At 43.2% G+C, this 23,942-nt stretch overlaps 1 long non-coding RNA gene across 1 annotated transcript; it reads left to right on the forward strand.

Moving 5' to 3' along the window:
- The first annotated feature begins 626 nt into the window (after positions 1 to 626).
- Positions 627 to 19,353, forward strand: LOC147465178 (uncharacterized). Its single transcript, XR_015187937.1, has 2 exons — positions 627 to 755; positions 18,968 to 19,353. It is a non-coding gene; the product is annotated as an uncharacterized LOC147465178 (long non-coding RNA).
- The last annotated feature ends 4,589 nt before the right edge of the window (positions 19,354 to 23,942 follow it).

Genomic DNA, 23,942 nt, shown 5'->3' on the forward strand with positions numbered 1-23,942 from the left:
GAAGATCGTGGTGTAACAGCCAATGTGGAAGCTAAGGAACTAAGAAAATCCTATGATGGATTGAAAACGCAAAACAGAGTGACCTAGATCTTGACAACGGTGCCAAATGTTAGGTGGGCTACCAAGTCTCACTCTATCGCATTGCAGATATAGTGTGAACCACGTACATAATTGTCAATTATGTACGTGTAACTGACACGATCAGTGCATGGAGGCTACAAGAAGTTGTCAATCTCTTGAAAACACATTCAATGCCAAACTATTCAAATGCAACACTCAGTTGTATGCAAGACAACGAAAGCTACTAATCACATTGATAAGCAAATCATAACAGTTCACAAGCTACCAAGCTCCAAAGTGGCCCAACCTGATAGGATAAGTAGGCAGAATCTAAACGCACATGCATAGTCTCAAAACTACTTTTTGACCACTTGGAAACTAAACAATTATTATCGGCATGGCAAATTTGATCTAGTTTTCATTTTAGAATGCACCTAAAAGCTTAGCTTTAATACCCCAATAACCCTCCTATATTTGAAATATTGTTTTTATGATAAATGCTTGAGTTATGAGCTAATTAGCAACAAGATTAACAACAAAAATTTCACAGAACCATCGGAAGAGACTTACGTTGTTGCATATAGTTTTCACCTATGGATGTGTAGAAGAAGACGACACTCGAAACAGACATTCCACGAGGAAGATACAAGCATCAAAAGGCAGAGAGAGAGTACCCAATGTTCAGAGACAATGAGGTATGATTCATTATCCAAAAACTTATAAGGTTTTCACAAAAATTGATTTTTAAATCTTAGCCAATGTTTGAAAATGACAATTTGACTCGTATTTTGGGTACAATGGGACTTAAGATCACGTCTGTGTGATAAACACTTATAATCTGGAAGGTCTTGGCCCCAATTACAGACTATACATTCTATATGAATAAAAGAAAGTACAAGGTTCGGACTCGAAGATATTTGCATTCATCAATAAAGTTGAAATTACAACCCTTGGATTAAAAAATGGTCGGCAGTAGTCACTCTGGTAGCTCGTGTGTTAACAATTTGTGGAATGTAGTTGATACGACTAGTGCATGGAGGATAGAAGAGGTTCAATCGCTTAGAAAACACACTCAATCCCAAATTATTCGAATGCAACACTCAGTTGTATGTCAGTCAACGAAAGCTACTGGTCACTTTGGCAAGAAAATCATTAGATTTTACTAAGCTACCAAGCTTCAAACTACACTAAACTTATAAAAAAGTATACATAGTCTAAATGCACATGCCTAGGTCTCAAATCCACTTTTTGACCATTGTAGAAAAGAAAACAATTATTATTAGCAGGGTAGATTTCACCTAGTTGGTCAATTGAGAATGCACCTAGAAGCTTACCTTTGATACCCCAATAACTTCCTATAGCTAAAATGTTTTTTTAAAAAAGTTATGAGCTCGTTAGTAAGATGATTAGTGACAAGAACTTCATAGAATTATTGCAAGAGACTTACATTGTTGTGTAGAGCTTTCACATGTGGACGCGTAGAAGTAGATGACACTCTAAGCAGACATCCACAATGAAGATACAAGCATCAGAAGGTAGAGGGAAATTACACAGTGCTCAGAGATAACGACGTACAATGCATTATCCAAAAACTTAAAAGGTTTTTACAAAAATAGGCTTTTATACCTTAGCCAAGGTTAAGAAATGACAGACTATTTGTTTGCCTTTGATCAATTATTGGGCTTTTTGTAAATCCCTTTGAAGCTGTGCTATCTACTTTTGATACTCTTCCTCTTTGTCCATGAAACTCAATGAGAGCCTTGCTCTCTAGTTTCTTCAAGTGTTTGGTTTTTTTCTTGGTCTTATTTGCTGTAATCCTCTTTGTTTGTGTCTTCTTTAAACTCTCTATTTGTAGCCATTTGCTCTAGAGACGTTTCTTTGGGGAGAATTCCTTCTTGAGGTTCTTCAAGGATAGGTGACAATGTGGTATATTGGGTTGAAAAACCTTTAACGTGGGTGTAGTTTCCACTGTCATTGAATTAACTTGGGCTTCTTTTTTCTCTGCATTTCCTTCCTAGGCTCTTTGTTTCTCCTGTAGATCATATTAAAACTCCAATCCCGCTAGCAAATCTTCTCTTTGTAAGAACATTGGGTTCTTTGTCTTGAGTCATTGTTGGGGACGAAGTGACCTAAATTAGGGAAAACCTCCGTGTTTGGATATCATTGTTCATCACTTCCTCTAGGTTTACCTGGAGAAAAACATAATCTTTTAGACACCGCATAGTTCAGTATTATCGTCTTCAACCATGTAGAGGTGACTTGGGAGTAATCATACTTGTGGAGGACCTTTTAAGCACCCCTTCCCAACCTTCCCCTCTCGCGTTGCCCCATTTCCCTTGCTCATGTTGCCCCCTCCATCTCTCCCGCTCATGTTCCCCCTCCCCATGGTGATGCCTTCTATCGCCCCTTGTCTATCACAATCCCTCTTTCTCCCCTTTTCTATCGCACACCCCCCCCCCCCCTCGGCGCATCGCTCTATCTATTTTGTTCTACTTTCTCTTGAAGGTGTTGTCGAGCTGTTCGTTCTTCGACTCACCTCCCTCGCAGTCGAACCGTCCTCCACCTTCACAGCAGTAGCAGACACAGATGGAAGATTCTACTCTGTCCCAGAGTAAAAGGGCAAGGGAACTGGAACATGCTCATCACCACCCAGCCATGCCCTATATACGCCCTCGGCCTTCTAAATATAGGGACCCCCTTGACTGCATGTCCATCGTGGCCCTTGGCCGTGCCTGGTCATGACATTACTCCCCCCTTGGAGAAGCGTTTTCGTCCTCGAAAACAAGAGTGATGATACACTAATGTTTTCTATAGTGGAATCCTTCATGGATCCAACTGTTTGGTTGACCAAAACACGGTCGAGTAGGAGGTTCAATGAAACCAAGAGTAACATCTTGCTTTTTTACATTGTTGTCCATTTTCAACCGTCTTGTGTTGCCGATTCCTCTCCAATCATAGTGTGTAGACTCCATTTAGAATGCACATGAGCATGCTTAAACGAGTTATCACAACAAAGATGTACCTGAAAGAGTACCGCTTTTCACTTTTCGTGAAAGTAACTTGCTGACATAACCCATCAGCCAAGTATAAGTCCTTGACTTGTTCTCAAATTTCATCAGTAAACAACCCAACCATAACTAGTGTTCAAGGTTGAGAACCTGATCTAAACATGAAGAGACTAAACCTAATCGCAAACATGCTTTATTTGATGGTAAGCAAACTCCAAGTAGAGCAATAAATGCTTATTAATTGGATTGCTTGGTGCTAATGTACGCACTTTGCATATCTTTTAGCACAAGATTACACTTTGTAATTTGCCTATCCCCTTGGATAACTGACAGTACTGAGGTGTGTTTCCCTTACGGTTTACAAACAGGCTTCCCAGATGACTGGTAAATGGGAATCACAATATTGTATAACATTGTTGAGGAATCAACAATGTCCGAAATAACCATCGTGGTTAACTTGAAAAATCCACAAACACCCAAACGGAGCCATGACCTCTATTGGTGATTAGTAGACCCAAAAAATCTTATAGAGATATTGTACACAGAGTGCTAAATGCTTCATAAGTAACAACTTGATGAAGACACATGCCATTCCAAATCATCCTTTGCTAAACACTAGGGCCCATAACACCTAGTGTGCATGCAGTTAGCAAAAAACAAATCCGAACATGTATATCCATGATTATCCTTGCCAATACTTATGGCAAATGTGATGCACGTAGCACACAATAAAGAGAAATGTAAATAGTTTTGAAAAGAAACTAAATACTTTTAGTTGCAAGCTTTGTTGAAACGTCGGAACCATAATAGAAGGTGAAACAATGATCACTTCTAGGTACAAACAATGAAACTTTTTCATTAGCAACTCATAGCCTTTCTATATGTAAAACAACCATCTGTAATGTTGTTTAGCAGCACTTGTACTTTAACAAGTCATTCTAAGTATCCGACAATTTTTGGCCACTGAAATTGCTCCTGATACGTCGTGCTGAAAATGGTCTAGAAAACAGATTGGACCAGCACTTAGGGACTTTGTCGTGACACATACTTGAAATAGTGGGTGCCAGTGTCAGTCCCAGAGACTCATATCCTCCACATGTGGAATATGGCTCATGTAAGAATGTCTGAAAAAAGAACATTCTTCAAGTATAAGATGTACTTGTGCGTGGAGGTAACTGCAAACACTCTACAACGGGAGTGAGAGGGACCCTCATTAGCCTTGCTCCACACTGGCTAAACCGAACTCCTTGAGTCCCTAGACCATGTTGTATCCCATGTGACAACATGTGCCAAATCGAATCCGACCAGTGGATTCATCAGCATAATATACATTGGACACTACGGCCCCAAAATACTTGTTCCGACTTGCCCTGGGAATTGAAATGAAAGTTCAGTTACCCATATGCAAATGCACAAGAGTATGTCCCCCACCTGTGAAAAACCCTGGGTGTTGCCTTCGCAATCCAAACCCGTTGGGTAGAAGCAACGTAGTTAACCCTAGGTGTTTCCTTCGCAATCCAAACCCGTTGGGTAGAAGCAACATAGTTAACCCTTTGGAAAGACCCTTTGTAGAAATTGCTCAACTAGTAGGTGATGGTAAATAACATAGCCAATAGTGTACAGAATGATGAGAATCTACTTGAAAAGTTGCAGTAAGCACCTGCGTGGTCTTACCCAAAACAATGCGTCCATAGATACTCGTAGTGCTATAGAGAGAAAGAACAAGAGCATAAGGATACACATGCATGTAAAGCCTAGCTCTTATGGACAGCCATGCTTTCTCAACTGATTGCTGCATCGATACTTCCTTGTAGAGATCAGCTGCTGTGAGTTGAAGATGATAAAAAAGTCAACTTGAGTGTCGCACTGAAAACATGTAGTGCAAAAATGACACCCTAGACATCCGTAATGACAAGACTCTTGCTTGTCTAGTAACGTCGATGTGTACTTCCCGGGGTAGATCTGTTCGATCTTGAAAACAATCACCCAAAGAATGCCAATAGTTAGGTCTTACCTTTGGCCTGACAATGGCTCTTAGCCAGTGTGGCTCATAGCCATTATGCAAATTAGTGTTCAATGGACAAACCGATGAAGACTAATTTGAGTAGCATCTTATTCACGTGTTAGCTCAGAGTTAGAGCACCTCAGCTCATGTTGACTTACGAGCAAAACATGTATCAAAAGCTTCTTAGAAGATTTTCATTATTTCCTTAAAGAGAGAGAGAGAAAGAGAACAAGAGCATGTTGGGCTGAGGAACTTTCCTTAAGTTTTTAGAGTGTGTACCCAAGCTGTGTGCTCTTACACATCTTATGCCTAAATTGCAGCTTATCGTATAAGCATTCCACAGTTTTCTGGTATGACTCTCTCATCGAGAGAGGTAACAGAAAACAGAAACTCATTCCGACCCACCCAACATGTAGGGGTCGTGCTTGTTTGAGGACGACTTAGTATTGGCACTTTGCCCGTGAAATAAGTCCTAAATTTAGGTTCCTTCTAGTGTGGTTGTGTGTTGATAGCAACCAACAATCATATTAAACAATCCATCACTTAGTCTGTCCTTGATAGAGTTGCGAGTGTGATAGCGGAAGCGTAATGCATGAAGCGGTAGAATTGAATCCTCCGCATTAGCATGCCTTGCATGCAGAATTGTAAGCCCTTGCGGAGAGTAATGGCCTCAACCGTGAGAACCAAAACCATATGTGCCTTGCACAGTTTAGACTGGTAGAGATTCTATGAGCTGATTTTCCCATTTTGCTAGTTCCCCAAACTTGTGTGCCACTGCCCGTGATGCCAAGTTATTGGACAGTACCTGGTCGTTGTTGCTACAACTAGTTGTCATGCAATTTGGAAGGAAAAACTCATTCCAAAATGGCTCATAGCCATATCTGCACAGACGCCCTCGTATATCCTATACCCCTGTCTGGTACATAATGAAATATCCTGCAATAGGAAATAACCTGCAAACATATTGCCAATTTCCACGCCAATTTTGTATGCTCATAGCATAGGCCAAACATGGAAGTTTTTGTCGTTGCATGATAATTTTCTGTTAACCCTCACGGCTCACGGACACCATATCACCTACGACGGACGTTGTATTATTTACTTGGTAGAGTCAGGTACCGGGCTTGTCGGTCCAATAGGAAAAGGGTAAGAGTGATCGCCGATGAGAGGCGCACTTTAGCTGGAACATTCAAGGGATTAGTTGGCTAATCATGGGCGCCCAAGTGTGAATGGGGTGAGCTCATATAAAAGTCAACTAAACCTAAAATTCACTGATTCTACCATTTGTACAATAGAAGAGTGCTCTTGCTCCATCTCCATCTTCTTCTTCTTCATCTCCTTGTGTGTGTGTATGCGTGAGAGAGAGAGAGAGAGAGTGTGTGTGTGTGTACGATCAAGCATTGCGACGGCACGGCGGCGGTGAAGCGGTTGAGCGCGGCGTAGCGGCGTCTCCCTCTTCTTCGCGGCGAGGAATCCTCCACAACACGAAGCGTAGAGCGGTGAGTGGCACACCAACTCCATCTTTGACCTTACTAGTTTAGGATTGTGTGCTTGGAGCCATTTGTGGCTCGCACACGGTGTATCGGCAAGTTCCTTGCATTGACACGTGCGACATACGCGCACATTTTTGGCGCCATTGCCGGGGATTGCATACACTAAGCTTGAATGGCACTCTGTGCTTCTTTTGTGGTGTAATTTCAATTGTAGGAAAGGTAAGGAAGGAGGGTGTGTTTGTTGAGAAGAGGGATTTGGTGTTATACTATGTGTTTTTTTTGTTAATGGAGTTTTCAAAGATACTGTGTTTATTCTCTGTGTATTAAGGTTGTTAGTTTTCTTTGTTAATGGAGTTTTCAAAGGTACTGTGTTTATTCTCTGTTTACTAAGGTTGTTAGTTTTCTGTGTACAGTAAGTAGGAAGTAGATCTGTGAGAGTTAATAGAGTGTGTTAGTGTGTAACAATATGTGTATTAGTTAGAAGTAGGTAGATAGAGTGTGTGTGTGTGTGTGCTCTCGCGCAGGCCGCGACGACCTTATCCTTTAAAAATAAAAAAATAGAAAAAATTAAAGGTAGGACTGGGATTGGGAATATCTCCCAGACCCAAGCCCAAGCTCACGCTCAAGCGTAGGCCTCAGTCGCCTTTTAAAATTACAAATTTTAGCTTCACACGTAGCTAAAAATCGATTTTTTAGGACCAACAAAATTTCAAATGCCCGAAAATTGTGTTGTAAAGCACATAGAGACCCTCTAAGTGATACACTTGTTTCGAGCTATCACACACTTTAATAAAAACGTAAAAAACACGAGTGAAAACGGACGCTTAAAAAAGGTAAGAGGTTAACCTTCAAGGTTATTTGCCGACGCTTGTAGGGAGCCAAAGGCACATGCATCTGCGCTCTGGTCATGTGCTAGAGACGGAGCAACTAGAGAGAATTTTGACTTAGGCGAGTTCTCAATATCCACCTACTTTAGGTTTTGGGCCCTCGGCGGGGACCCAAGGTAGTACAAACCAAGACCCGAACATAGCGGCTAGTGACTCTTCCTCTGACTACGACGTCACGGAGGGTTTCCCAATGCCTAATCCCGATAGCTCAAGCCAAGACATGCATGCCATGGACCCACGGTCCGGGCAGAGCGTGCTTAGCCGCTTGAAGGAAACCTTTAGTAGAGCCACTCGCTCCGAACATGGAGCTAATGATGTATGAGGGGGGTGGGGAAGTAAATTCTCCATTCGTGACCAACGTACACCCTATACACTTAGAGAATGTGCACATGAATACTTCATTCACTACACCTCCTGACTCTTCAGAGTTATTTCCCTCAGAGGTCATATTACTCGATGGTAGACGCCTTGCCGAAGTGCAAAAGGTTGAGCGATGTATCCTTGCAGCGAGGGAAAAGGACATTGAGAGCTTACGCAAGGCAGAGCAAGGAAGAGAGTTAAAAGCGAAAGACCCTATGTCAATATCCTTGCTAAGAGAGCAATCAAGTTCTCCTGACTTAGCAACTGCTAAAGGGAAACCTCTAAAAAGCAACATTGCATCTAGCTCAAAGGACACCCCTAGCACCTCAATCCTAGATGGAGTGTTCTTAAATGAGAACTAGGAGTACGAACTACAAACGAAAACTCTGACCGACCTATACACAGGTCACACATATCACGTGGGTTGATTAGATGTCCTACAATCCACAATGGGTGCTACTAGTGTGGATGATTAACAACAAAGAGTTTGTGAGGTCATCCATAGGGTCATTGAGTTTGAGAGACGAAAACTCTGACCGACCTATACACAGGTCACACATATCACGTGGGTTGATTAGATGTCCTACAATCCACAATGGGTGCTACTAGTGTGGATGATTAACAACAAAGAGTTTGTGAGGTCATCCATAGGGTCATTGAGTTTGAGAGACAGAACAAGGGGATCAACATGCCTTCAACGGATCTCATGAGATTCTTAAATACAGGAAAGGCTAAACAACCGACCTTATCGCAAATGGAGACTCCCTCGGTAAGTCCGACCTACAAGTGTGTACCAATCGTATACACCCATGGGTCCTCGTACTCATGTAGTCTCTACTCTTCCCATGTTTCAACAACCTATGCTCCACAACCACAATACCCAATTTCTTATTTCCATGGGACTATACCGGCTAGCATTAGCATGTCACATCCGACGCCTGCTATGCCTAGGGCCACACATATGAACTTTGGACCACCACATGGCACAACACCGTACCCAACGTGAAACCCAAGGGCTTCCTATGTGCCAAGCCCAATGCCAATACCTACTCCACATGTAGCCTCTAGAGCACCTTCACCCACGGTGCCTGCTCACTTAGGTGACTTGGCAACATTTGCTCAAGCTATTGGTCGATCTATCACTGAGAATATGCGTAACACGCCTGATAGAGAACCTAGAAGTAAGGCAGTACAAATAGCCAAGCTCACACAAAAATTTAGTGGAGACGGGGATGTGAGAAAGCATATCGAAGTGTTTGAACAAATATGCGATTCTCTAGGAGAACACAATGACCTGCATAAGAGCAATGCTTTAAGCCTAACCTTAAGTGGAAAGGCTGGGGATTGGTATAGAACCCTAAGGGTGGAAGAAAAAACGAATTACCCTACTCTTAGGAGACTGTTCTTAAAAGAATACATACGAGAGGGAGTACTTTGGGGTGTAGCCTCTCAGCTCCAGAAAGCCCAACGAGAGGAAGGAGAGTCGGTGAGAGACTTTATAAGTAGATTGAAGCATTTGAATTCTCATTGTAATCCAAATGAGCGCTTCAACAATAACCAATTTCTTGATAGATTCATTAGGGGATTACGACATGAGGATATCTACAATGGCTTAGTCATTAGAGGTATCACCACTTGGGAAGCCGAGTGTCCTATTAGGCTACAAAAGAACTCCACACTAATGCAAACCAATCAAGCGAGCACATCTACAATGCCGATACTCATGTGTAATCGATGTGGCATAGATAATTTGATTGCCCAATGTCCAAATAATCCAAATGCACCAAAGATCACGCCGTTTAACTTGATGGAAGTTACCGAGGAGCCATCACAAAGTACACATGTGGTACCTGTAAACGTACTCACACGATCGATGCTCCAAAAACAAAACTATATTCTTGAGGAAAGAAACACGGCATCAATTGCCCAGAAAACGAAGAAAACACGAAGGAAGAGATCGCAAAAAGCAGTGAAGTCAGACCCCAATTCAAAGACCAACATAGGGACTGGTGACGACCCCGTATATATGAATGACGCTGAAGAGGATTCTGATCAGGAGAAACCATGGAGACCAAAACAACCACTAAGATAGAAACCAATAAGGAAGATCTTCATGAGCCACAATGGCAAGGATCGAAGAAGAAGATAAGAACTTATCCAAACCCTACAGAGGAGATTGAGCGAGTCAAGCAATTAAGGAGTTTGGTAGAAGATACCCAAAGGGATCTAGAACCAGCACCTAGGCAGATCCAGATTACAGACACCGTGTTCCCTACGCAACAACAACCTCACCAAGACCATAGACCCTTAGCCATACCTAGTGTCATCCAAGAAGAAAGTAACTTAAAGTCATGGAAAAGTGGGCGTACTCACTTCTTGATGAAAAGAATGTTTACAGAGGGAGTACTTGATCCCATCGAAGAAATGGAGATCCCATCTTCCCCACTTCAAGGGAGTGAAGTCCAAAAGGTGTCGTTAAACATTGCCAAATTGATGGATTTCATGTCTTCAGAAGTTAGAACCACCATCATGTCCAAACTATATAAAGACCCTGAGCTAGTCTCAGCTCTTCGAGCCTTCCTCAATGGAGAACTAAAGTTTGGGCTACCACAATTTACACAGATGGATGGAGTTGGGGAGATGCCAATAGAGGAGGAACACTTAGATCAACAACCCAACCTAGATGAGAACCTTGTTATAGAAATACATGTTAACAAGTTGGGACAATACTTTGAGGGTGATGAATCCAATGCGACCATACCAATCACTACTAAGGGATTAACTGTGAAGGGAATCCTTGATGGTGGCGCTGGGGTTAGCATTGTGACTAAAAATTGATGGGAAACTATGGGAAGACCTCACCTTGCGACCACAACCATAGTAGTGAAGATGGCCAACGGGTCTATTGTTAAACCTATTGGGATGCTAGAAGATCTCAAGATCAAGGTCTTTGGACATAAAATAAGGATTACCTTCATTGTTATGGATTTCTCCAAACACACTATGGCATCGGAGATGATCTTAGGACGTCCTTTCATGAGGGAAGCAAAATGGTGCATGACTCGTCTAAAAACCATGTCTACCTGCAGTTCCAAGATTCTGTCATTAGAGTGGATCTTGTGACGGGTTGAGCACATCCTCTAGGAAACAGGTTTATAATTGATCATAGATCTGACACCCCAGTTCACTCGGCCCTATTGCAGTATTGTTACACGTGTAAAGCAGACACTGATGTTGGGGAAGATTCTCCTTATATGGATGTACTACCTGGGATGACTGAGTCGGACAATGTGGATTGGGTCCACTTAGCAGCAACCATAGACACTTGGGGAAATAGGGGGACAACCTGGGTAACACCGGAGGGGGATGAAATGCCCGTACCCTTAAATATGCTACAAGCAATGCATATAGATTCTGACAAGACTCATCCTAATGTAACAAAGAAAACATACAAGTGGGTCCCTAAAGCTTCTTTAGCAACCATGGCTAGTACTAAAAAACAGAAGCCTTGTAAGAAACGTACCACTCGCCCCAAAAAATGTAAGGAAACGCGGCGTTGGATTCCTAAACGATTATTGGAAGCCCAAGGCTACTATCAAGGAAATGATCAAATCTGGGTGCCAAAACATAGATTGTGTTCTTACTTGTCACCTGACCTATGTGAGCCCAATCCCGTAGCTCCAAAACGAATTGACGATTGTGGAAAGAAAAAAATCACAGAATGCTACACACCTGCTCCAGAGTTAGTTTGGGTACCAAAGAAAAAACAATTTGTTCCACCTAGCTTAGGAAGGGGGGAGTCCCATGAAGCTTCCAGTTCCTCATGTAATGCATCCATAGAGGTAAAAGCTTCACCACAGCCTCCACCTACAATAGTGAACCTCCATGAAGCTACAAAGCAATCCACACCTCCCAATGTTCAAGAATCACCTGATGAACCACTTCAAGTTCGATCCTGGGAGAGTACCTTACCACCCTTGCAACTCAACGAGGCATCTAAGGTAATAGAAAACTACTGGCAAAAATACTCACCTATTACCAACTGGAACAATTGGTTTCAAATGGTGGCAAGCACATTTCAAACTGTATGATCTACCCAAGGAAGGGGGGAAGTCTTGAAGTCGCGGAGCGGAGCGTGGGTCGACTCTCTCTCACACACACACACACAGTGAGCTTACACAGTACAGTACGCAGAGAACTGTTAGAAGGGTTATCTACCAATTCCTTAGTATTCACAAAGTATAAGTTATTATATACAAAGAGTCAGAGGGAAGTGAGTTAGGCGGGCGGCCAGCCATATCCGCATAAGAGGCCACTTGGGCTTTAATCCCAACAACCTCCCACTTAAAGTCCAATGTGGCACTTTAAGTAACTGTAAATCTACGAACATAAATGTACAAAGATTTACATGGCTGCCATCTATCCAATGCCCAATAACTCACGACAATGCACAAAGCCCTCTCCTGGAAGTCCCTTTGTGAGTAGATCAGCAGGATTGTCCTTGGTGTGGATCTTCAGCAGTTGTATCTGCTTGTCTTCAAGTACTTCCCTAATGAAGTGATATTTGACATCAATATGCTTAGTCTTCGAATGGAACACTGGATTCTTTGCCAATTGTATAGCACTTTGACTATCACAATATAACTCTGGCATATCTACTTTGATTCCCAAGTCTGCAACCAATCTACCAAGCCAAATAGCTTCTTTGCATGCCTCATTTGCTGCAACATACACAGCTTCTGTAGTAGACTGCGTAACACAATCTTGTAATCGAGATCGCCATGATATGGCACCTCCAGCCAATGTAAAGACATAGCCTGATGTAGATCTCCTCTTATCCAAGTCTCCTGCATAATCTGAGTCAGTGTATCCTCTGACACTCAAATCCTGACTACCATAGCATATGCGCATACTCTTTGTATGTTTTAAGTATCTCATGATACCTTTCACTGCCTCCCAATGTTTCTTGCCGGGATTTGACATATATCTGCTAACCACTCCCACTGCAAATGCAATATCTGGACGTGTAGCAATCATTGCATACATCAAACTACCCACTGCATACGCATATGGAATCTTATCCATTTCAGCCTTTTCTTCCTCAGACATAGGACAATCTTGTTTGCTAAGTTTCACATATGGTGGCAATGGAACACTCAATGCCTTTCCCTTCTCCATATTGAAACGTTGCAAAACCTTGTCAATATACTCTGTTTGAGATAACCAAATCAACTTCTTTGATCTGTCTCTCTCAATGCGCATACCAAGTATATGACTTGCCTCACCCATGTCTTTCATGTCAAACGATTTTGCCATCTTTGACTTCAAAGCTGAAATTTCTTCCAAGTGTTTGCCACCAATCAACATGTCATCCACATACAAAATAAGGATCAGCCAAATGCCATCCTTAGCCTTCTTTGTATATAGACAGTGATCGAACTCACTACGTTTGTAGCCTTGAGAAAGCATAAACTGGTGGAACTTATGGTACCATGCCCTCGGTGATTGTTTTAAGCCATAAAGACTCTTTAACAACTGGCATACCAAATCTTCCTTGCCTTTCTCAACAAACCCTTCTGACTGCTGCATGTAAATTTCCACATCTAAATCACCATGCAAGAACGCTGTCTTGACATCCATTTCGTGCAACACCAAATCCAATATGGAAACCAATGCAAGAAAGCATCTCAATGTAGTCATCTTGACCATTGGAGAGAAGACTTCATCAAAGTCAATGCCTTGTTCTTGCTTAAAGCCCTTGGCAACAAGCCTTGCTTTGTACTTTGGCTGACTATCATGAGCAGTGATCTTATACCTGTAAACCCATTTACAAGGTAGAGCCTTTTTTCCCTGTGGTAATTTAACTAGCTTCCATGTCTGGTTTTTATGCAGAGTTGTCATCTTTGACTACATGACCAACTGCCATTTTTTTGGAGTCAACCACTTGTAATTCTTCCTTGTAACAAGATGGTTCTCCGCAATATGTGAGCATGACATAATTTAGAGATGGCACATAACGATCAGGTGGTTTGGAGACATGCTCATAACGTCTCACCACAACTGATTCTGCCTCTCTAGCCACTATAGGCTGTTCCTAAGCCTGACCATGCTGCCTTGATGTGCTAGCACTAGGTCCATCTTCCCTGAAGACAACTCTTCTGATCTCCTCTGTCTTCTCTGGCTTAGCGTGAAACTTGGCTTCATTGAAATGCACATCATTGCTACGAATAAGCTTTCTAGACTCAAGATCCCAAAGCCGGTAACCCATCTCGCCCGATTCTCCGTAGCCAAGAAATATACACTTCTTGCTCTTTGGTTCTAACTTATTTCTGAACTCCTTAGGAATATGGCTATAAGCTTCACAACCAAAGACTCTGAGATGCTTATACGAAGGTGCCTTGCCTGTCCATAGCATCTCGGCCACTGCACTCTTATCCAGAACCCTACTAGGAGACCTGTTGATCAAATGGACTGCTGTAGCCACTGATTCCGCCCAAAATCCATCAGGCAACTCAACATTTGACAACATGCTTTTGACCTTCTCTTGTATGGTCCTATTCATATGTTCTACAACCCCATTCTGTGAAGGATTATATGGTGCAGTAAGTTCCCGCTTAATCCCTTTTGCTTCACAAAAGTCTTGAAAAGCTTTGGAAACGTACTCTCCACCATTGTCAGTTCTCAAGCACTTCAGCTTCTGACCACTCTAATTCTCCACAAGCTGCAAGAATGTCTTAAAGACCTTGAGCACCTCATCCTTGTGCTTCAAGAAATAAACCCATACTTTGCCAGAATAGTCATCTATGAATGTACAAAAGTACGCTGGAGCCCTAGTGGCAAACTAGGCATTGGTCTGCATAGATCACTGTGCACAAGAGCTAACCGTTCGTCCCTACGATTCCTCTTTGATCTGTGCGGTTCCTGTGTTTGCTTACCATAAACACAATGCTCACAAAACTTGAAATCTTGAAATGAAAAGCCAGGCAAATAACCATAATGAGAAAGTATTTCCATTCCTCTTTTTGACATATGTCCCAACCTACGATGCCACAGTGACACACTTGGCTGCTCCATCACATTAATTACATGGTTTTTAACCTCTGAAACATGTAAAGTGTACAGAGTTCCTGACTTGCTTCCATGTGCTACAGTCATCGAACCTTTGGAGATCTTCCAAGCGTTGTTCCCAAAAACTGTCACATAACCCGCATCATCCAACTTCCCTGTACTAATCAAGCTCTTTCGGATTGCTGGAACATGTCTGACATTCTTGAGCCATAAAGAAGAGCCATTCTGAAACTTCAACTGCACATCTCCCACTCCAAGTATGTCACAAACCTGCTCATTGCGAAGTCTGACATAATCTTTAGTAGCCACATATGATGTAAACCACTCTTTGTGCGGAGAAACATGTAAAGATGCCCCTGAGTCGATAATCCAATCACTCATAGCATGTCCATCCTCTGCAGTCAAGAAAACAGAATCAAGATTGCTTGTAAGGAAGATGTCACCAGCTGTTATACTAGAATCACTATCTGAACCAGATCCTGTGACATTCACCTCTTCAATCTTCACTGAACTCTTCTTTTCATCTTGCTCAGAACTCTTTGTTTTTCCTTTTTCTTGTTTCCACTTCGTACAGTCTCGCTTCATGTGACCCTTCTTGCCACAATGGTAGCATTCTATGTCATCCTTTGACTTCGAATCACGAGACTTACTTCGGTTTTGTGCCTTCTTACCCTTCTTCTCTTTAAACTGTTGTCTCCCTCGAACGACCAAAGCACTATTGCCTTTGCCTTTGTCAATGTTCTTCCTGTTCACTTCCTCTGTGAGCAAGCTGCCTTCTACATTGGCACTTGTAAGACCTTCTGGCGTGACAGAATTACTTAACGTTGTACGAAAAGTATCCCAACTGTCTGGCAAAGTGATTAAGAGAAAAATAGCCTTCACTGAATCTGGAAAGACTATCTCCTGTGCTGTTAACTGGCTGAAAATTGTGTGAAATTCATTCAGATGATTTGACATGGCTGTCCCTTCCTTCATCTTCAAATCCACCAATTTCTTGAGCCAGTAAATCTGAGAAGCAGCACTTTGTTTCTCGTACATACCACATAGCTTTTGCCATACGCCATACGCTGTAGTCTCTTCTGGTACGTTGAAGTAAACATTTTCTGCCAGTGTCAGCATGATTGTGGAACAAGCTAACTCGTCAAGCTCTTCCCACTCATCTTCAGCCATACCTTCTGGTCTCTCCCCTTTGAGCTTTAGTGGCTTCACTTGTTTTTTCTGCACCAAAACCTGCCAAATCTGCTTCTTCCAGAATGGAAAGTTTGTGCCATCCAGCTTCTTTATGTTGTAAAGAGTCTCACTTTGAGAAGATGCCATATCTGCCAAACTGCTTACTCCTGAGAAAAATCCGGCAGAGTTTCCCCTGTAAACTGGCCTCTGTACACAGTAAACATGCTGTAATCAACAAGCTGAACACCTCTCCTCAAGAACTGTCAGTATTTTGAAAATTTTTGACAGAGTCTCCCCTGTAAACTGAGCTCTGGGAACCAAAAGATATCTCAAAAAACAATCATAAATAGCTGACCAGTGACAAATCTAAAAAATCTCTGTAATATGCTGTCTTGTAAGCATACACTGTCTCCTCTCTGGGCGATGACAGAACCTGTATCTGTCTCAAGACTGAACCCTGAACAATGCCTCAACGGCCTGACGCATAAGATGCAATCCAGTGTCTACACAAATTCATACATCATAAGGGATAAAAGTCGCCGAAGAGGATGCGTGTAGAGGGGAACTCTAGCAACCTAATCCACCTCACACTGGGTAACCCAACCCCCAGTGCTTGGCTTCAAAAAACCTCACACACGACCCTCTCAGATGGCTCAGCAAACTGCCCAGAACTAGCATACATCCTATAATAGACCAATCACTGTCCTATGACCGCTGCGGCGGTCTGTCTGCTAGCGTGACTCACAACTAGCAGATCCACAATCACAGTACATCAATCTGCAATACATGCCAGTGGTGTCAAGTCGTATGGCCACACCTCCCCTGGAACCTGGAAAGCACAAGAAGTAACAATGCAGACTGCAATATATATATATGTGTACCTGGTCTATAGATGATGCTCTGAAGACTAATGAGTGATGTATGTCGATGCCGATATTGATGTCGGCCACCTCCTGCTTACCAATCTACACAAAACGGATTTCTTTGCGGCTGAAATCTATCTTCTGTTGTAGTGCTCAGAACGAAATTCTGAGGGCATAAATGGCTTCGAAAGGGGGGTAAAACGCTAGGTCACCTAGTGGAAACGCTCCCAGAACGCCGAGTGTGAATTTTCGAACTCCGGATCCAGAATCTGCCGGAAAAGTGTGCGCGCGCGCGATTGCGCAAAATTGCACTGAACCAAGGCTCTGATACCAATTGAAGTCGCGGAGCGGAGCGTGGGTCGACTCTCTCACACACACACAGTGAGCTTACATAGTACAGTACGCAGAGAACTGTCAAAAGGGTTATCTACCAATTCCTTAGTATTCACAAAGTATAAGTTAGTATATACAAAGAGTCAGAGGGAAGTGAGTTAGGCGGGCGGCCAGCCATATCCGCATAAGAGGCCAATTGGGCTTTAATCCCAACAAGTCTTCATTCACGTCAGACTGTTGAATTATTTCCCTCTTACCCTTGTTTCCCTGACCTCTCAATCACCAATCTTAGGGAATGTACATATAAAGCCTTATACTCACAAAAAAAAAAAAGAGCAAGAGCAATTAGCAAACGAGTATGCACAATAAAAGTCAAAACATTGACCCAGACCTACACATTCACATCCGGTACACTGAAACAGAGACCTATGTCATTAAACACCTTTGATCCTCATCACTCGCGTGATGGAGGGTAGGTAAGATTAGTATGATAGGAGTGTTTTTGTTTTAGAGTTTAGTGATTAGCAAAGTACCTTTTCCCACTTATGTGCCTCCTAGAGGTATTGTGTGTGTTTCCTAGTGTGTACAGGAACGTGTTGCTGTTGTTAAGACTTGGACCTTCATGGAATCTTTATCTCGACTCACTCTTCAAATCAAGCGCGACCATCAACACAAACACGTGTTTCTTGTCCATTAGCATTGCCCCTTATCTTTTTTGCATCTATGTTTGTCTGCTTTGATTGTGATTGGTAGCATAATATTTAGTGCCTTTGTTTAGTACCGAACATTAAACTCAATGTAATTTTTTGTCATAATCACTTGTCTAAGTTTAAAAATCAAGCAGTCCGACTAAGCTAGTTTGACCAAGCTAAGTGTTAGAGATCTTCTCTTAATACCATAGGGAATGCCTTCATAATTATCAATGGTTACTTAGGTTCTTGATCCGATTTAAGAAGCATTGTGTGAAATGTACTTCTAGTGGGCTTAGTCCCTATTGACCTTTAGCTTAAGTATTATAAAGGGAGTTTACTAGTGTGATGAGCTTGGGGAGGGTAACAATGTTATATGACCCTCCAAAGTTACAAAATTAAAATGCTGAAAATGAACAAACAAAAAATCAAAGTGCCACAATGTAAAATCTTAAGCTTGAAGAGAAATCAGCTTGATCTGGTACTTCACTCACATGTATCGCCTATGGCACTAGAGCCCTAGAGGTTCCCAGTGTGGGCGCTTTTTCTTGAAAAGCAAAAAACCCAAGGCATACAAAATAAGCATACACATCAAAAGTAAATCAATGAGAAAAGACTTTTGGGGGGTCAAAGAAAAGGTAATCAGTCAGGCGATGATTTCCTGAGAAATTCCTTTTATCGTAGCTTAACTACAAGGTCTTCTAGGTATAGCCTCTAGTCAGCCCTCGAACATGAAATACTTGGCTCTCGCGATTAAACAACTTAATTGACCAGAGACAATTAAGAAGCTTACCCATGGTATTAATAGTCGCTCTTTAGTACCTTTCAATCGTTAAATTAGCGATCCCAGACTTGTTTAATTGTTTACCTTTACATTTGTTTATGCATTTGATTATATTGCAGTTTAATGTTTATTGCTGACAAATGGTTTAAAATTTTGTTACCAATCACATTGTCTGCCTACAAGTGCATATGCTTTTTAATTATATATGAGAATGCAATTACTGTGGCAATGTTGTTTGATTTTGCAGTGACTGAAGAAGGCTAAGGACATTCATCTCAAATGCTCTTCCACCTCGACGAACGAGCTTCAACTCAATAGCTTCCGAGGACGGAATCTACATCAGGAAGGGGGGCATGTTAACCCTCACGGCTCACAGACACCATGTCACCTACGACAAACGTTGTATTATTTACTTGGTAGAGTCAGGTACCGGGCTTGTCGGTCCAATAGGAAAAGGGTAAGAGTGATCGCCGATGAGAGGCGCACTCTAACTGGAACATTCAAGGGATTAGTTGGCTAAGCATGGGCGCCCAAGTGTGAATGGGGTGAGCTCATACAAAAGTCAACTAAACCTAAAATTCACTGATTCTCTCATTTGTGCAATTGAAGAGTGCTCTCCGTCTTCATCTTCTTCTTCTTCATCTTCTTGTGTGTGTGTCTATACATAAGAGAGAGAGAGAGAGTGCGATCGAGCATTGCGGCGGCACGATGGCGGCGAGACGATTGAGTGCGGCGTAGCAGCATCTCCCTCTTCTTCGCGGCGAGGAATCCTCCACGACAAGAAGCGTAGAGCGGTGAGTGGCACACCAACGCCATCTTTGAGCTTGCTAGTTTAGGCTTGTTGTGTGCTTGGAGCCATTTGTGGCCCGCACACGGTGTATCGGCAAGTTCCTTGCATTGACACGTGCGACATATGCGCACATTTTCAGTAGACCCACTTTGGATGCTACCATGCCTCAAAGCTACAGATACTCTTGCTCATCGACAAATGTCCTAGTAAAAGAAAGTCAACCTTGTTGAGCAGTCACAAATAATCTACCTTGTCGAAATTGTGCAATCTATTGAAAAACAAAACATAAAAATATAAATTTCTTGCAAATTATGTACCTTGTACCGGCTTGGCTTGATTACAGAGACGAAGCCTTGCTCTAGTGATGTCTAGAAAACAGGCCCTAACAATTTGCTTGACAGCTTCTTGAAATGGTCGTTAATGGTTGGTCATGTTGAGCACCTGCTGCCTCCTTCATCAAGATTAGCAACAGGCTGTGCTGATCTCCATGATATTCTCCAGCACTACCATGCCCTAACCTTTACCAGGCATGGACAGAAGCCTTGCTGTGAAACGAGATCATGTCTTACTCAAACCTTGCTTGATTTTGGTCGTCATTGGTCTTCGGACAACCGAAGTTTGCTAAACCCAACCCTCGACATGATCCAACTGTGCGAGGTTTTTATGCCCCGGATAAGCCATGCGTGCAAGCAATTTGATAACCACAATGCGGTTCGTACAAGCCTTTCTCATGTCTTGATGCAACATGTTCTTGAGGAAAGCAAAGCGGTATTAAAATCTTTTATTTACCTCTTGTTGTGTATCTGCGAAATGCCTTCGAGAAATTTGTCGTATCAGCCATAGTGCCCGCGTTTGCGAGCATCCCTGAACCTCGAAACTTGAGTCAAAGCCTTGCTCAAATACTGACGATCATATCAGTGCCTTGCCAATACCTTCGTACCGAAAGTGCTCTATATCAAAAGATATGGCTTTAGCATTGGCAGGTTTTCGGATGTCCTTGAGTTTGTTGGTAGTCTTGCATGCCGTGCATGCATAATGTGATTGCATGTTGAATCCCGGCTTCAACCGATGCATGAAAACTCTACCGATCATGCTCGTATGCATGGTTGTGTTCCTTGGTCATCTTGAAGCTTGCAACGAGGGTGGAAAAATTTGCAGACTCAAACTATAACGGGACCATGCCAAATCTTCCATGCTAACCATCGAGCTATGTACGGCCTCTGTAAATCTCCCATGTTAATGTGTATGGTAACCTTTGACAAGCCGTGCTTGCTATTGAATTGCTTAAGAATCGGCAACTTGACATGCCCTGTTGTCGATATCCTGCATATGGCATGACCATGCATGCCAAGATTTTTCGTATCCGCATCCGTGCAAAAGTGCACGTCCCTACCGTGCTTCGCCGCCTCTGACAGGATTCCTCTCTTGCTTCGCACGATCCTCATGCTGCTTCTTAGCTTGGCCAGTGCGCCAACTACTGCCCGGCTTAAGAATCGCATGGGGCGCACCGATTAGGAGGGAAGGTTGTCCAAATTAGGGCACCGTATGAACACAAGGGGAAAAAAACACAAACAATGGCGGCCCGCTGCAGACTCGCAGGGAAGAGAAGGGGGTAGGGAACCCGTTGCATGGCGATTCGGGGGGAGGCAAAGTGTCGAAAAACGCTCCACCGATCAGGGCGACCCCAGCGAGTCCATCCCGTCGCGGTTTCATGCAGGTCGAGGATAGGGCTCTAGCCATGCTTAGCAGGCTTGCACACGGTCGGCCTCGATCTTCCCTCCTCCTTGCAAGCAGGCGTTCCCGCAACCTTCTCCTATCGGCTCTGCAGGGGACAGTGCCCACGGCCATGCGTCGTCCTTGCTCCTCCGCATGCAAGACATGCAAAAAGACCCCCAAACATGAGAGCCACGCCCTCCATAGAGAGAGAGAGAGAGAGAGAGAGAGAGAGAGAGAGAGAGAGAGAGAGAGAGAGAGAGAGAGAGAGAGAGAGAGAGAGAGAGTCCTTTCCCCTCCTCCATGGCTCTCCCCTCCCCTGAGCTCTGATACCAGTGAAAGGGCATCACCACCCAGCCATGCCCTATATAGGCCCTTGGCCTTCTAAATATAGGGACCCCCTTGACTGCATGTCCATCTTGGCCCTTGGCAGTGCATGGTCCTACCCTTGGCATGACATAGAGGGGCTTGGTTGAAGTCCCCTCGCTTGACACCGTAGAGCCTACCATCTGACTTGCTCTTTTGCGGGCAAAGTAAGCAAGTTTAGAAGCAAAGGTGGAGCACCTTCAGGCTACCGCTGTTATTTTGCAAGATAATTGGCACCCCACATAGGAGAGGAGTGGTGCACAACCTCCTCCAAGCTCGCCTTCTATCGAAAGTGGAAAAGATCCATCGACGTTGAGCTTCTCAGGTTCGGCTACTACCAAATTTGCTTTGAGACTCCCGAGATGGCGTCCAAGGTTATTGTGATGAGCCCCCTGGCCATTCGATAAGTCAGAGCTCATTTTCAACAGTGACGCCATGGTTTTGATCTGACTACCGATGTTCTTATCGAGGAGGCAGACTTGCCCATTTCGGTATGCTTCCCCAGTGTGAGGAGAGAGTACCTCTCACTACTTTCCAAGATAGGATTCAAGATTGGGACTGCTTAGGAGACACCAAGCATGGGAGATTTAGTTGTTGCTAGGGTAGCAGGCATACCTGTAGTACCTGTTTTGGTTCGAGACACCCACACCCTCTCGAAGGTAGTTCTACTACCTTGGGTGAGTGGTGGTTGGCTCTGTCGGAGCGTGGATTATTTGGGGCTCCAGAATCAGTGCTTCATTTTTAGACGGATGGACCACAACCCTCGACATAGACCCAACCTAGCAAGGCTGGCCATGCTCAATAGGCAAAGACGTACGGAGCACAAGCGGGTACCTCTTCTAACACAGGTGCCGAGGTTGATGAGGACTGACAATAGATTCGTGGTCGTCATCGTCAACGACAAGCAGGACCTGTGATTCTTGTGTGTGTTGTAATATGTGTTTTTGATCATTACAATACAAATGAGAGTCATAGAATCTCTTTTGCTTGAGCATGGAGCATTTGTGATTTTTAGCTTGGCCAGTTAGAGATTTGCAATAGCCAAACAACCCATTCTCTCAATCACCAGCAAAGGTCAATAAACCAATAGGATTTGTAAATGCATGGGCATTAGACTTAGGATTATGAGGATATGGAAACCATGTGTCCCAATGTCTACTTGTTTTGTTCTCTCCCCTCTAAGTCTCTCTTTCTCTGCTTTTGTCACTTGTGTGTTGGTTTTGCTTCGCTTACATTAAGGCCCATATTGAGGATCCAAGTCAATGTGGAGATGATATTTATGACGTTTGACGAGGAGGTTTGAGGGTGTGGAGGATAGGGCCATTAATGCTTAGTGCAAAGAAGACGTCAAATCCATTACTACTCAGTGCAAGAGGGCCATTACTACTTAGTGCAAGGAAGACGAGAAAGCTATTACTACTTAGTGCAAGAAACTTACGAAGAGAGGAAAGCTGAGTTGTTGAATATCCCTCCAAGATGACGAGGTGCAATAGCTGTAATTGAAAAGAGACATTCCCTCAATTATCACGATTGTTATGACATTGTGGAAAGAATCTACTTGAAAGTACACTTTTTGAATGGTTGTATGAGGACAAATTTTCTTTTACCACATATTTTCTAGAGAGAGAGAAGGCTAAAAATTCTATTTTCTTAGAAGGCCCTCCAAATGACCTCCATCATGATGCTCCTTTTCCCTTTACTTCTCAAAAAACTGGGGCTCGATGGCTGGGCACGAGATCAACCTCTTACGGGGGTGCCATGTCACCACTATACCATGATGCCATTTGACGGTAGCAAATGAAACCTTTGCCAACGCACACCCACAAAGTCCAATAAAACCCTTCTAGGGCCGCCCAACTGGGCGCTACGCGACACACCATAGCTATAGACGGGGATCTCTCTCTCTCTCTCTCTCTCTCTCTCTCTCTCTCTCTCTCTCTCTCTCTCTCTCTCTCTCTCTCTCTCTCTCTCTCTCTCTCTCTCTCTCTCTCTCTCTCTCTCTCTAGGAGGACCAACAGCCCATCCCTTATACCCCAGCCTTTCCTGGACCAGCTACGCATGCGGGATCTCTCTGCCACCGCGTGGTGTTCCTAGAGCAAGCCAAAATTCCCAAGCTTTAAAAAAAAAAAACTTTAAGATAGCCCTGAAAAACTTCTCTCATCACAACTTTCAAAGCTCTATTATTTTTTTGCCCACTGGCCCAGTGCCTAAGCCGCAAAGCCCCATCAAAACTTCATATTTTCAACTTCAAGACCTCCAGCCCTTGCCGCATTTTGAGGCTCCCAAGCTCGCAAACCAAGACCGCAAAAAAACAGGTAAAATTAATTTGACATTTTCCTTCGGGCAAAAGCAC

The sequence above is a fragment of the Adiantum capillus-veneris genome, chromosome 1 (genome assembly GCF_014529385.1).
Source record: "Adiantum capillus-veneris isolate H3 chromosome 1, ASM1452938v2, whole genome shotgun sequence".
Taxonomy (NCBI): Eukaryota; Viridiplantae; Streptophyta; class Polypodiopsida; order Polypodiales; family Pteridaceae; genus Adiantum; species Adiantum capillus-veneris.